Source organism: Larus michahellis, chromosome 4 (assembly GCF_964199755.1).
Source record: "Larus michahellis chromosome 4, bLarMic1.1, whole genome shotgun sequence".
Lineage (NCBI taxonomy): Eukaryota > Metazoa > Chordata > Aves > Charadriiformes > Laridae > Larus > Larus michahellis.
In genome coordinates, this window is record NC_133899.1 from 9,194,852 (window position 1) to 9,205,335 (window position 10,484).

A 10,484-nucleotide genomic window follows, 5' to 3' on the forward strand; every position below is an offset into this window, starting at 1 on the left:
TGTATTTAATATTTGATATACATTTGGAACAATTTAGTTTATCCATACGCAAAAAATTCAAGAAGAAAGTTACAGGGTAAGTTTAGGAAATTGTTCAAGTCACAGACCTAATAGTTCTCCTGACCTTGACAGAACTGCCTAAGTTAAAATACCACAGTATTTTTTCTTAGCTTATTTGTACTTTCTTAGTATTTAAGCTCCTTTATAGTATTTTGTCTGAAACGTTACATTGGGCTACATCCTACACGAGTAAAAACAGATTGTTGCTTAATTTCAATACATACACACTTTGTGTTCTTCGTAGCATGCTGGCTTTAGAGAACAGCTTCACCTGTGAGAAGGGACGCAGCGCGCCAGGACGAGTGAGATCTGAGTTTTGTTCCCATTTGTGCCCCAGATTGCTCAACAGTGTTAGAAAAATCACTGCTGCTCTCTGACTGAGCTTTACCAGGAATAAAATTGTGCTTCTGATATATATATTCTTTAAAGTGTTTTGAGAACTGCTGATTAAATGTACTGTGCAGGAGATGCCTCTTCCTGTGTCACTATTCTGATTCTTTTGAGAAATACTCCTTGATGTTTGCATATTCAGTTTTATATCCGAACAGCACAGGTTATTGACTGATTCTGGTGGATTTGGAGTTCCTGTTGTTTATGAGATGTACCCCACACACCGGAACATTTACTGCCTCGTGGCAAACACATCAGCATTGCTGCTTTTTGCTCTTCGAGCGTGAGAAGATGCGGCTGTGACTGCGCTGCCACGTCTCCTGTAATCCCTTCATTCTGCCGGGTTTTGTCTGCTTCAGCAGGTGTGTGCCTCAGTGCTTGCTGTTCCTGTTTTGCAGTCTAACCCTCTATATGTATTTTATGTACTATTTTGTTAAATTCTACTCATATTTAAAATAATTAATATGTACAATGCAGTACCAGAAACATCTCAGCTGTTATATTAATATTTCATTTGCTAGTTTGTTTTAGTATTAGTGTTACCAACATTGAAAGAAATGGTGAAGATCTTGTACTTAAACAGACATAAATGCAATAGCAGGGATTTTTTTCATCCCATCTATTTCTTTGACCATTTCTTTCCGGTATGTAGGTCTTTTAACAAATCATTGGACAGACAGCGTAGTATCAGAAAGGCAAAAAAAAAAAGTCTCTCTTGGCACTAGAGAATGAAAACTTGTTTAAAGGCTTCCAGCTTCTGTTTTCCGGTATAAACTTACCTGGGTATGAAAAAGAAAGCAACCAAAAAGCCCTTGCCAATAGCTAGACAAGCTGAAAGTGGAGGATTTAATGAAATAAAAGTGGTAATTCTAGATCTGTATTACATCTAATTTTAATAAAAGACCATGTTCTGGAGAGCCTGAGGCTGCAGCACGGCATGGGTCTCAGTTTTTTATAAAAAGAATCCACGTAGTTATCTAAGTGTAGCAAGACAGGCAAGCTGGTAGAACTGATTCCTACCTCCACTAAAAGCTCTTTACGTTGCACTGTGGTAGTTGGAAGGGGACATAATTATATTTGTGTGTATTTTAAGTCCTGTTTTTCTGAGAACATTTGCTATGTATTTATATTTTCATGGAACATAAAGTCCCACCGATATTCTCACAAGTGAAAGGACAGAACAAGAAAAGAAATGCCAAACGTTTAAAGAACCTTCTCTTTATGTAACCAATTTACACTCCAAATGCGCGCCCACATTTCTGCATGCAGCTACAGCTCTGTCTGCTTGACATTAGAAAGTTCAGCTGCTTACTCTTCTTTTGATGAATCTCACAGCTTGTGGAAAAAAGCAGAATGTTGCAGAGGCACAATGGGCCTTCCCCATTAAAGACCACGCTTCACTGTAGAAGAAAAAAGATTCCAAATCCTTAAACATAAGTCTAACTTCTGTTGTGAGTTTATTTCCATTTATAAATATAACTAAAGAAGTAGGATAAGAAATGTCAGTTTTTCTCTGTAATTACATTACAAAATGGGACAAAAACAAATTCACAAATTTTCTAGCAAAAGAATATCACTGGAAGAATGGAAGCATCTCACAGAGAATGGAAGTCATTTTCCGTATAATTGTAGAACCATCTGATTGCTCTCGTTTGATATCGTAGCTTGCAAAAGATGATCTATATTTGTATTGCATTGTGAGAAGGATATTTCTGGAGAATCCACAGATGACAGCAGTCTAGAATCAGTGATGATTATGAACTCTCTGTATTGTTCTTTATTATTTTGATTAAACTGCTTAGGAATATAAGAACATGGAATACTCAGATTATACTGACAAAGTATTGGTTGGGTTTTTGTTTGGTTGTTATGGGTTTTTTAAGGAACTTTGTTCTCAGAAAACCATTTCAGTAGAGCATTCGTTCTCATCTCTATTTAGATGCAAACAGCCTTTCACTGGTTTGTGTCCACAGCAGTTTCCTGGAGCTGCTGTTGGGTTACACGTTTCCCGGACTAGTCAGTGTATTGGAGAGGTGTGGGTGAGTCTGCTTCTTCTCATGGATGTTCTATGGTAGGCAAAGAATTCTTCTGTTTCATTGAAGGTGAAGATGCAGTTGAAGTAAAAATCACAGAGTAGTCTGGGTTGGAAGGGAGCTTTGGAGCTTGTCTAGTCCAACACCCCTGTGCTCAAAGCGGGATCACCATCCCTGGAGGTATTTAAAAGACAGGTAGAGGTGATGCTGAGGGGCTCAGTTTGGTGGTGGAGTTGTCAGTGTTAGGTTTATGGTTGGACTTGATGATCTTAAGGGTCTTTTCCAACCTAAGTGGTTCTGTGATTCTCTGAAACTATGTATGAAATCAGATCGGGCAGAAGATCCCACTGGATGCCATTGCTAGCTTTTAAGCAACTGCACTAATGAATCCAACCCCTAATACCCAGTGTTGCCCCGCAAAAGAGATTAGATACTGCTTCTGGTTTGAAAGCAAGTTTCAACTCCGTGCTTAAACTACCCTAAAGAATGAGACTTACTTTTGAAAGACTAAGGTGCTGAAAAGAAGTATATGTATCATGTCCCTGAGTAGAACTGTCTTTTTTTTAAACTTCCTGCTGACCGAGGAACCTTTAATCCTTCTGACTGTGCAGTATCTTGACAAATGAATTTTTTTAATTCTGGGAATTCAAGAATAAATTGTTAACGAGACAACAACAACGGCACGGCTTATGTAATTGCTTAACAAGAAATTTCAGAGAAATGTGTGCTGAAGATTCCAGCTTCAGAGTCTGACTCCCATGAGATAAGAAATCTTCTCTGCTGACATGTATTTCTTCTGACTGCTGGCCTCTGAATGATTTACACCAGAAGCAATGATGTTTCTGAAAGGACACTGTGAACCCTCTTGAATTACACGGAGCAGATGTACGAAAAAGAGGAAGAGTCATGATGCTGCAAATTACTAAAACTTGGATGCCTTCTCATAAATGTTGCTTGCACTGCTTTTCACCATAAAAAGAATTAACGTGCCCTCCAGTATTACTCTTACTAAAACATGCTTGTGCGATAGTAATCATCTCATTAATAATGTTTTCATTTCTTTCACTTTTTATATTGCTACAACAGCACAGGTTACATAATTCCTTAGTAATTATTCTGAAAGAGAAAATATGTATAGATTTAATTTACGTAGTCTTTAAACTGTCATTCTCTGAACTAACTTGGAAAATGAAATAAAAAAGGTAGAGGTGACATTTACAGTTGGTTTGTAAAATGGGGTGGACCTTTGATGAAATCCACTTTGAAGAAATGTGGTCTTTGCACCTACTAGGAATGTGGATTCTGCATGAAATATAGTAGTAAATTATTCCGTGTGGCCTGGGCTTCAGTGCTCAACATATCAATGCCCTTTTAAAAGGTAGAACAATTCAGTAGCATAAGAATCATGGAATCATTTAGGTTGGAAAAGACCCTGACGATCATTGAGTCTAACCTTGATAAGGCGTAGCTCAGATCATCTTCATCTGAACTGGAAAAGCGAGTCCTTTGGCAAGGAAGGAGCGGAGATTACGCCATCCATCTGCCCATGGGTTTGCTATCGCCATGCCTTTCTTTTGCTAAATGCCTTTTAATAAGAAACCTTTCAAAAATACTATCAGTTTACTTGAGTTATGTTTTCAAGTACGCAAATCAAAATTTTGCTTGACACTTTGATATATGTTTATACGTGTGTTCAAAATCTAGGAGGGAATTACAGCAGATAAGTAAAGGTTAATTTGGCTGCAGGCATTCTTATTTAAATTATACTCCCTAAAAGAAAGGTAACAAAATTCTATTGTCACAGTAATCTGATGGGAATACAGAGGTGGCACTGACATATTTATTGCCTCTAAAATGACCTTTGTGTCAAACCTCATGCATTGATTAATTTTTAGACAAAATTATTTGGTTTTATTTACTAGTTCACCCAAGAGCTCCACTTACACTGTGCCACTCATTTTCTCTTCTGCTCAGTTAAACTGACAATCAAAGAGTTGTTTTAGTTCTGTGTGGCTTTTACCTTTTGAATGTAAATATGAAACAAAACCTGGCAGACTTAAAAAGCTGTGGAAGCAGATGGACTTATCAACATCCCTTTGCCTTTTTTCATTTGAACTGTGGCAACAACCGTCTAAATTGAGGCTAATTAAATACAATATTTCTACATAATTACATGATAAAGATTTCTAGTGCCAGAGTCTGTGCAGTTTTGTATGGTTGTCTGTAATTTCTTGGTTAAGAGAGTAATTTATTCTCAATGCTAATTGATGAACAGATTATTAAAGTTGGATTGCATGACACTTCTTTCTGTATTCTCTTTCATTTTAAATAAGATCGGAGTAATTCTAAATAGGAAGTTGGTGCCAGCATTATAAAAGGATGGTGTATAAAACTGCAGACCTTTTCTAACACTGTTGATTGATAACCACTGATGAAATTACAGCAGCGCCATAAACATTTTAGTGTGCGTCATAAAGATTTTTCGTGTATAGCATTAGCCACGTGGCATAGGTAGTTTAAGGTTGTAGTTTCACAAGCAGTCATCAGAAATTAACTTTAATAATAAGTTCTAAGTGTTCTAAAAGCTAAAACTAATGAAAGTTATGTTATCCATTTCTATTCTTTAAGAAATTCTGTTAAGATTTTCTGTGACTTGACCTTTATTTTATGACAAGATATCTGAAAGGTTGATTTGTATGAGTCATAGCTATAATTATTATACTGTATGAAAAAAAAACGAAGTGAATGGATTTTTGGTTTAAAAAAATAAAAAAGAAATTAAGAATACTTTAAAACACCTTTATGTTTCACTATCTAAAATGTTTCTTACCAGGTCAGCCATTCTATCAATCTATACTTTAAAATTAATTTAAAAAGAAATGTAGAATAAAAAAAATGTATCTTTGCTGAGTATTCTGCAAGTATAAGCCTCAAGCGGCGACTCAACACGTGTAGTTATTTAGGTGCATAGTGGAGATCCGTAATAACCATATGAATTGAGCACATTTACCTAAGCATGAAACCTAGATACATACGTTGCTGTTCAAAAGTCGACATTAATGGGATTTCTGGTTGTCTATACAAAATGCGCCTGCATTATTCTAATCCTAAAGTGCAAACACCCTTACTTGGTACTTTTGCATGGTGTAGGATTCCAAGCGTTTGATGGATGAAAGAGTTCTGATAAAGAAACGCGTTATTATTTATGCTGGGTTCTCCTCTTGAGAATTCTGGTTTGGATTTTCAAAGGAACCTAACTGAGTTACTCTTTCTCCCACTGAAAGCTTAAGGATTTTATTCTTATTTACACTAAAAGACTGCAGACTGTCCTTGCAGTAGAAAGGAATATTAATTTATATGTGAATCTTACCCAGTAGGTTTTGTATCCCTGCGTTATTTAGGCTCCTTTGAAAAGTCAGCCTAATGCAAGCAATCTTATTTACACAAAGAGAATTCCCATTAAAGAAGGCAAGACTGCTGAAATAAACCAGGTCTATTCATGTAGAATCAGATTCTATCTGTCCCTCTAGGTTTATAATTTACAGACTTTTAGCTCTTGCCTTTGAGGACTAAATGTCTTGCTCTTCTCATTTTCTTCTCAATATACTTAGCAGTTAAGCTAGTTTGTTGTTTTGGATTCAGGCACAAAGGAGGAAAGTTGATTTACAGATGAATCAGGATGGTTCTTACCTGCTGTTATTTCCAGGAGCCCTGTTGTTTGGTCAGGTTTAGAAGAAAGCTGCAGTTACTCTTCCCATGACCCCTGCGATTCAGTGCCCTCCTCAGGTACAGGCCTGCGCGGAGGGGAGATTGCCCACGTGTGGGACGTCTGATGTCAGGCTCGTGGTACTTCTGTGACTGACCTGCGCAAGTGAAGGAAGTCCCCTCGCGTGCGTGCGGCTGGTCACACGGGGTGAGGGTCCTTCGTAGTCACGTGTGTGGAGTATACTTCTGAACTTCCTTATTCCATTACCTTCCGTGAAGAAATTGCTAAAGCGAGGAAAATACAGGGCAAACAAGTTATGGTCTGCCTTGCATTTTGTAAGTTGTAAAGAACATTTTTTAAAAGAAAAGTAATTAGTTGCATATTTATTAATGCAGACTAAACAGATTCCTTTTAAAAATAATCATCTCATTTATGTCACGATTCCTAAAAGATTGTAAGCATATGTTGCATTAAGGATATATTTCTGACTGAGAAATTTGGACCATTAATTTCTAAAATGACTTTTGGATCCTTTTGGGATGACCATATATGTGTGTGGGTATTTACTTTTGTTCAATTTCCAGGAGCCCAAATGTTTAGAGAACTGCTATTAACTATTCATGCTTTGGCTCTGTTACAGTTTAAACAAGACCAAGACTAGGAGCAGTGGTTTTCTTATTTTAAAAAGTCATTTTGTGAAATAAATCACTCAGGGCTTGAGGGTTTTTTTTTTTTTTTTTTACTGGGTTTCGTCCCTTAGGGAACCTTTCATACACACTTTATAACTTCCTGAAAATAGGGAGATTATATACAGAATAAATAGCAGACAGCTGTGAGCTATGAGTCTATAATGCCAGTAAAGGGATTTGGTGATCTCATAAACCAGAAAAGCAAAGTTTGAGCATCTTGAACACTATTCAGACCCTCAAAATGGAATGAGTATTCTGTAATTCAACTCAATTTTTATTTGGTATAACATATGGATCTGAGTAAATGATTCATACCGGCAGGATGGAGCACTGTGATCTTACAACAGCTCCCATATCATCTCCAGGCTTGTGGCACTAACCGTTTCATTTCCATTTTCCCCTTCATCCTCTCTCCTCTTTTACTTGCCCTTCGTGCTATAGCACTGCTCTCTCATACTGCCCTTATTTCCTTGTCAAATACACTTCCAACACTGGTGCTGTACTGGAGCCAAAATGTGCTTTCCGGCGCTCTGGGTTCTAAGGGGGCACGATGGGCACAGAGTTCCTGGGGCCAGCCAGGTCTGAACCCGTCACCTGCCTGCAGTCATATGCTCTCACGGGATCTGAGTGCTTTAGAGCGTGGTACAGAGGTGCTTTCGCAGCCCTGGCAACCACTGGTGCTGATGAGCACCAGCTCAGCCCAGTGATGTGGAACCACGTTTTTCTGCACCGTGCTTCCAATGACCTGCAGTAGTCAGGTCTTCCCGTCTTCTGAAGTTACAGAGTCTCTTAAGCGTCACTTAAGCGGCTAAAATGATGGACATCCCCTTTCTCCGAAAAAAATGCGAAACCAAATCCCTGATGTATGTTAGTTTTAGTAAGTCTAGAAATGATAAAAGTTATGTGGTGTTGCAGTAATACTTCATTTCCCAAACGTAAATTATTTTGATCTGAGTTTCTGTTTGTATCTTCATGTTGTGAATGTTTGGAAAGTTATATTAGGAGTTACAGAACTGAAAATAAGTATTATGGAAATGGTGAAGAAAATAGGCTTTTTAATCTTTTGAACAAGTTAATAAAGGCTTTGATAGTAAAAGGCATAAATAAATACTGAATTGTAATTCCCATTAGCTGTAATTCAGACAGATAGTTACTTGATGTGATGTTAAGTGGTGTCTTGGCTATAAATTGCTATCCTGGGTGAGGTATTTGCATAGAATTGTTTCATGCTTGTAAAACTAAAATTACTTCTAACTGTGAGAACTTATTCATAGTAATGCTGCAACAGAACTTGTCATTCCAGGTGAGTGCACAGAGGTTCTTTTTCTCCAGAGCTTTCCCGAATTTCTCTGAAGTTTAGTGTATTCAGCTGGAATTCCAAGATAAAAAAGGTTATTTTTTAAATAAAATGTCGTAGTACCCTGCACATCTTAGTCAGTTTATCCTTATTATGGATATGATCTGGAATATCCAACCAACGAAACCAAACCTAACGTGCTGAGCTTCAGGCAGAATTAGGACTTTCAGAGAGGAACTCGGTAACCTAAGCTCATTTTTATGAATCTGAAATTTCAACATAATATGCTAGTTTAGGGTCACATTTGATCAGCATTTTTAAAAATTCTATCAAATGTGTGCAGTATGATTTCTCACACAAAACCCTTTTTTGTCAGCTGGGCTCTTGGAAAAAGACAATTGCTTATTGAACCATTAGAGTAAAAACTGTTCTTCTGACAGCCGCACAGGGAAATCGTGTTCTGCTCTTAAAACAGTTATAAGTAGTACCGGTTGGAGATTTTCCAAGAGAACAGTTTTTTCATCTCAAAATGCTGATTCTTTGAGCATGCATGTTGATTTCTGACAAGCATAATAGCAAAGAACTGGAACTGTGCTTGTCAGGAGGATCTCAGTCAACTGTCTGGTTGGTTCAGTAATGCTCGTGGGTTTGTGAAAAGTCAGGAAACTGGTGAGAGTGTTCTTGATTTCAGCTAACAGCCACCAGCTATTCCCAGGAGCATATTCTAAATAAAAACACTATTAGTTTTCATTGTCTCCAAAACAAAATAATGTAGAATTTCATGTTGGCGGTTTAGAGAAGACCTTCTTAATTAGGAGCGATTTCTTTTTATACCTTCATGCCAGCAAAATAGCATCACTGAGCAAAATCACCTTCTCTTGGTATTCTACAATTTTGTATACTGCGTCCTTTGAAAAAGATATAATAATCTCCTTAATCGTCTCAGGATAAACATGGATAAGGCAAATATATCCTCGACTTTATTTTGGAATTCTTTTTTTTCTGGTCGAGGTATTCTGTGCATCACGTTGTGTTGGTGTCAATTGCAGGGCTCCCCCGGGCATCTCAGGATTCTGGCTACAAGACGTGAGCTCTGGAGACCAGCCTGCTGCCTGGCTTATAGAGCGGGCGCTGTGGTGACCACAAAGGTAAGCATCGTGTTCTCAACTTCCTATTCTCTCAGGCGTGAGGAAAAGACTTTGCTGCCCCACAGCATCAGCAGGTCATGGAATGTATTAGTGTATAAGCAGGGAGATCTAATCTTGCACTCGCTCTGATGGCAGAGCTCCAGTGAAGTCAGTGATAGCAAGGGTCATAGTGAAATACTTCCAGGTCTGCCAGGGAAGTCATTCATCCAAACGTTTGATTGGGAAAGGCTTATTTCTTGTATGAGATGGAGGAGAGCTCAGCTCGTAAGACATGGGATTCTGAATCTGGGAATTATTTCTGTGGTGTAAGGTGGAAGATCCTTCCAACTTGTTAACAGTATAGAAAACATGGAGCTACATTATTTAGAGCAGGCTGTGCCAATACGGGAAAGATGAAATTATGCTAATCATCCACTTACAGTGTATAAAATTATATACTATTTGAGAAACATTGAGTTCTCAGCAGGGGTTTCAGCAAGTTGGTGGCCAAAAGCTATCTTAATGAGACAGCTGGTTTGAAAAATACAGTAAAAACGACAAGGGAAATAAATGAACGATTAAATAAAATGAAACTTGGATGAAAGCATAAAATGAACTTGCAGAAACCGAATCCTGAAGACATTGTTAAATCCCGTTTTAAAGGCACAAAGTCAAGAGAGTTACAATTTCTCACAGAACCCTTACCTGTGTCCTTTTTGGCATCTGTTATCCATCATTAAAAAACCTAGAGCACCATACAAGTTAACTAGATTACTACTGAAATATATCAGTACAATTGAGCTATGAGAGATCTTGATTGAAAAAGAAACAATTTACTGCTTAGCTTCACACTATTCTTATTGACAAATATGATCGAGCCATCACACAGTAAGGTGCTTGTTTTCTATTAAAACTATATACAACTTTTCAGCTAATTGAAGAAAAATTATCTGGGAAAGACATTTGAAACTTAATTACTGGATCGTGTCTAGATGAGAATTATGCCTGAAATATACCCATCTCTTGCATGTGTGTATTTTGGGTGGGACAAAGCAGTTTGTTGCTGTCCATGCGGTAAAATTTCTTTGTCCTATTAAAATTTTACAGACAACTACTCTGTGCAAAACACTAAGACTTTGGAAGAGCATGCTCACAAGCAAGTAAATTTAAGTCTCACCATAG

At 37.6% G+C, this 10,484-nt stretch overlaps 1 long non-coding RNA gene across 1 annotated transcript; it reads left to right on the top strand.

Annotated features, from left to right (window-relative positions):
• The first annotated feature begins 602 nt into the window (after nt 1–602).
• On the top strand, nt 603–10,484 carry LOC141741817 (uncharacterized). The gene is made up of 3 exons (XR_012586487.1): nt 603–812; nt 9,225–9,323; nt 10,410–10,484. It is a non-coding gene; the product is annotated as an uncharacterized LOC141741817 (long non-coding RNA).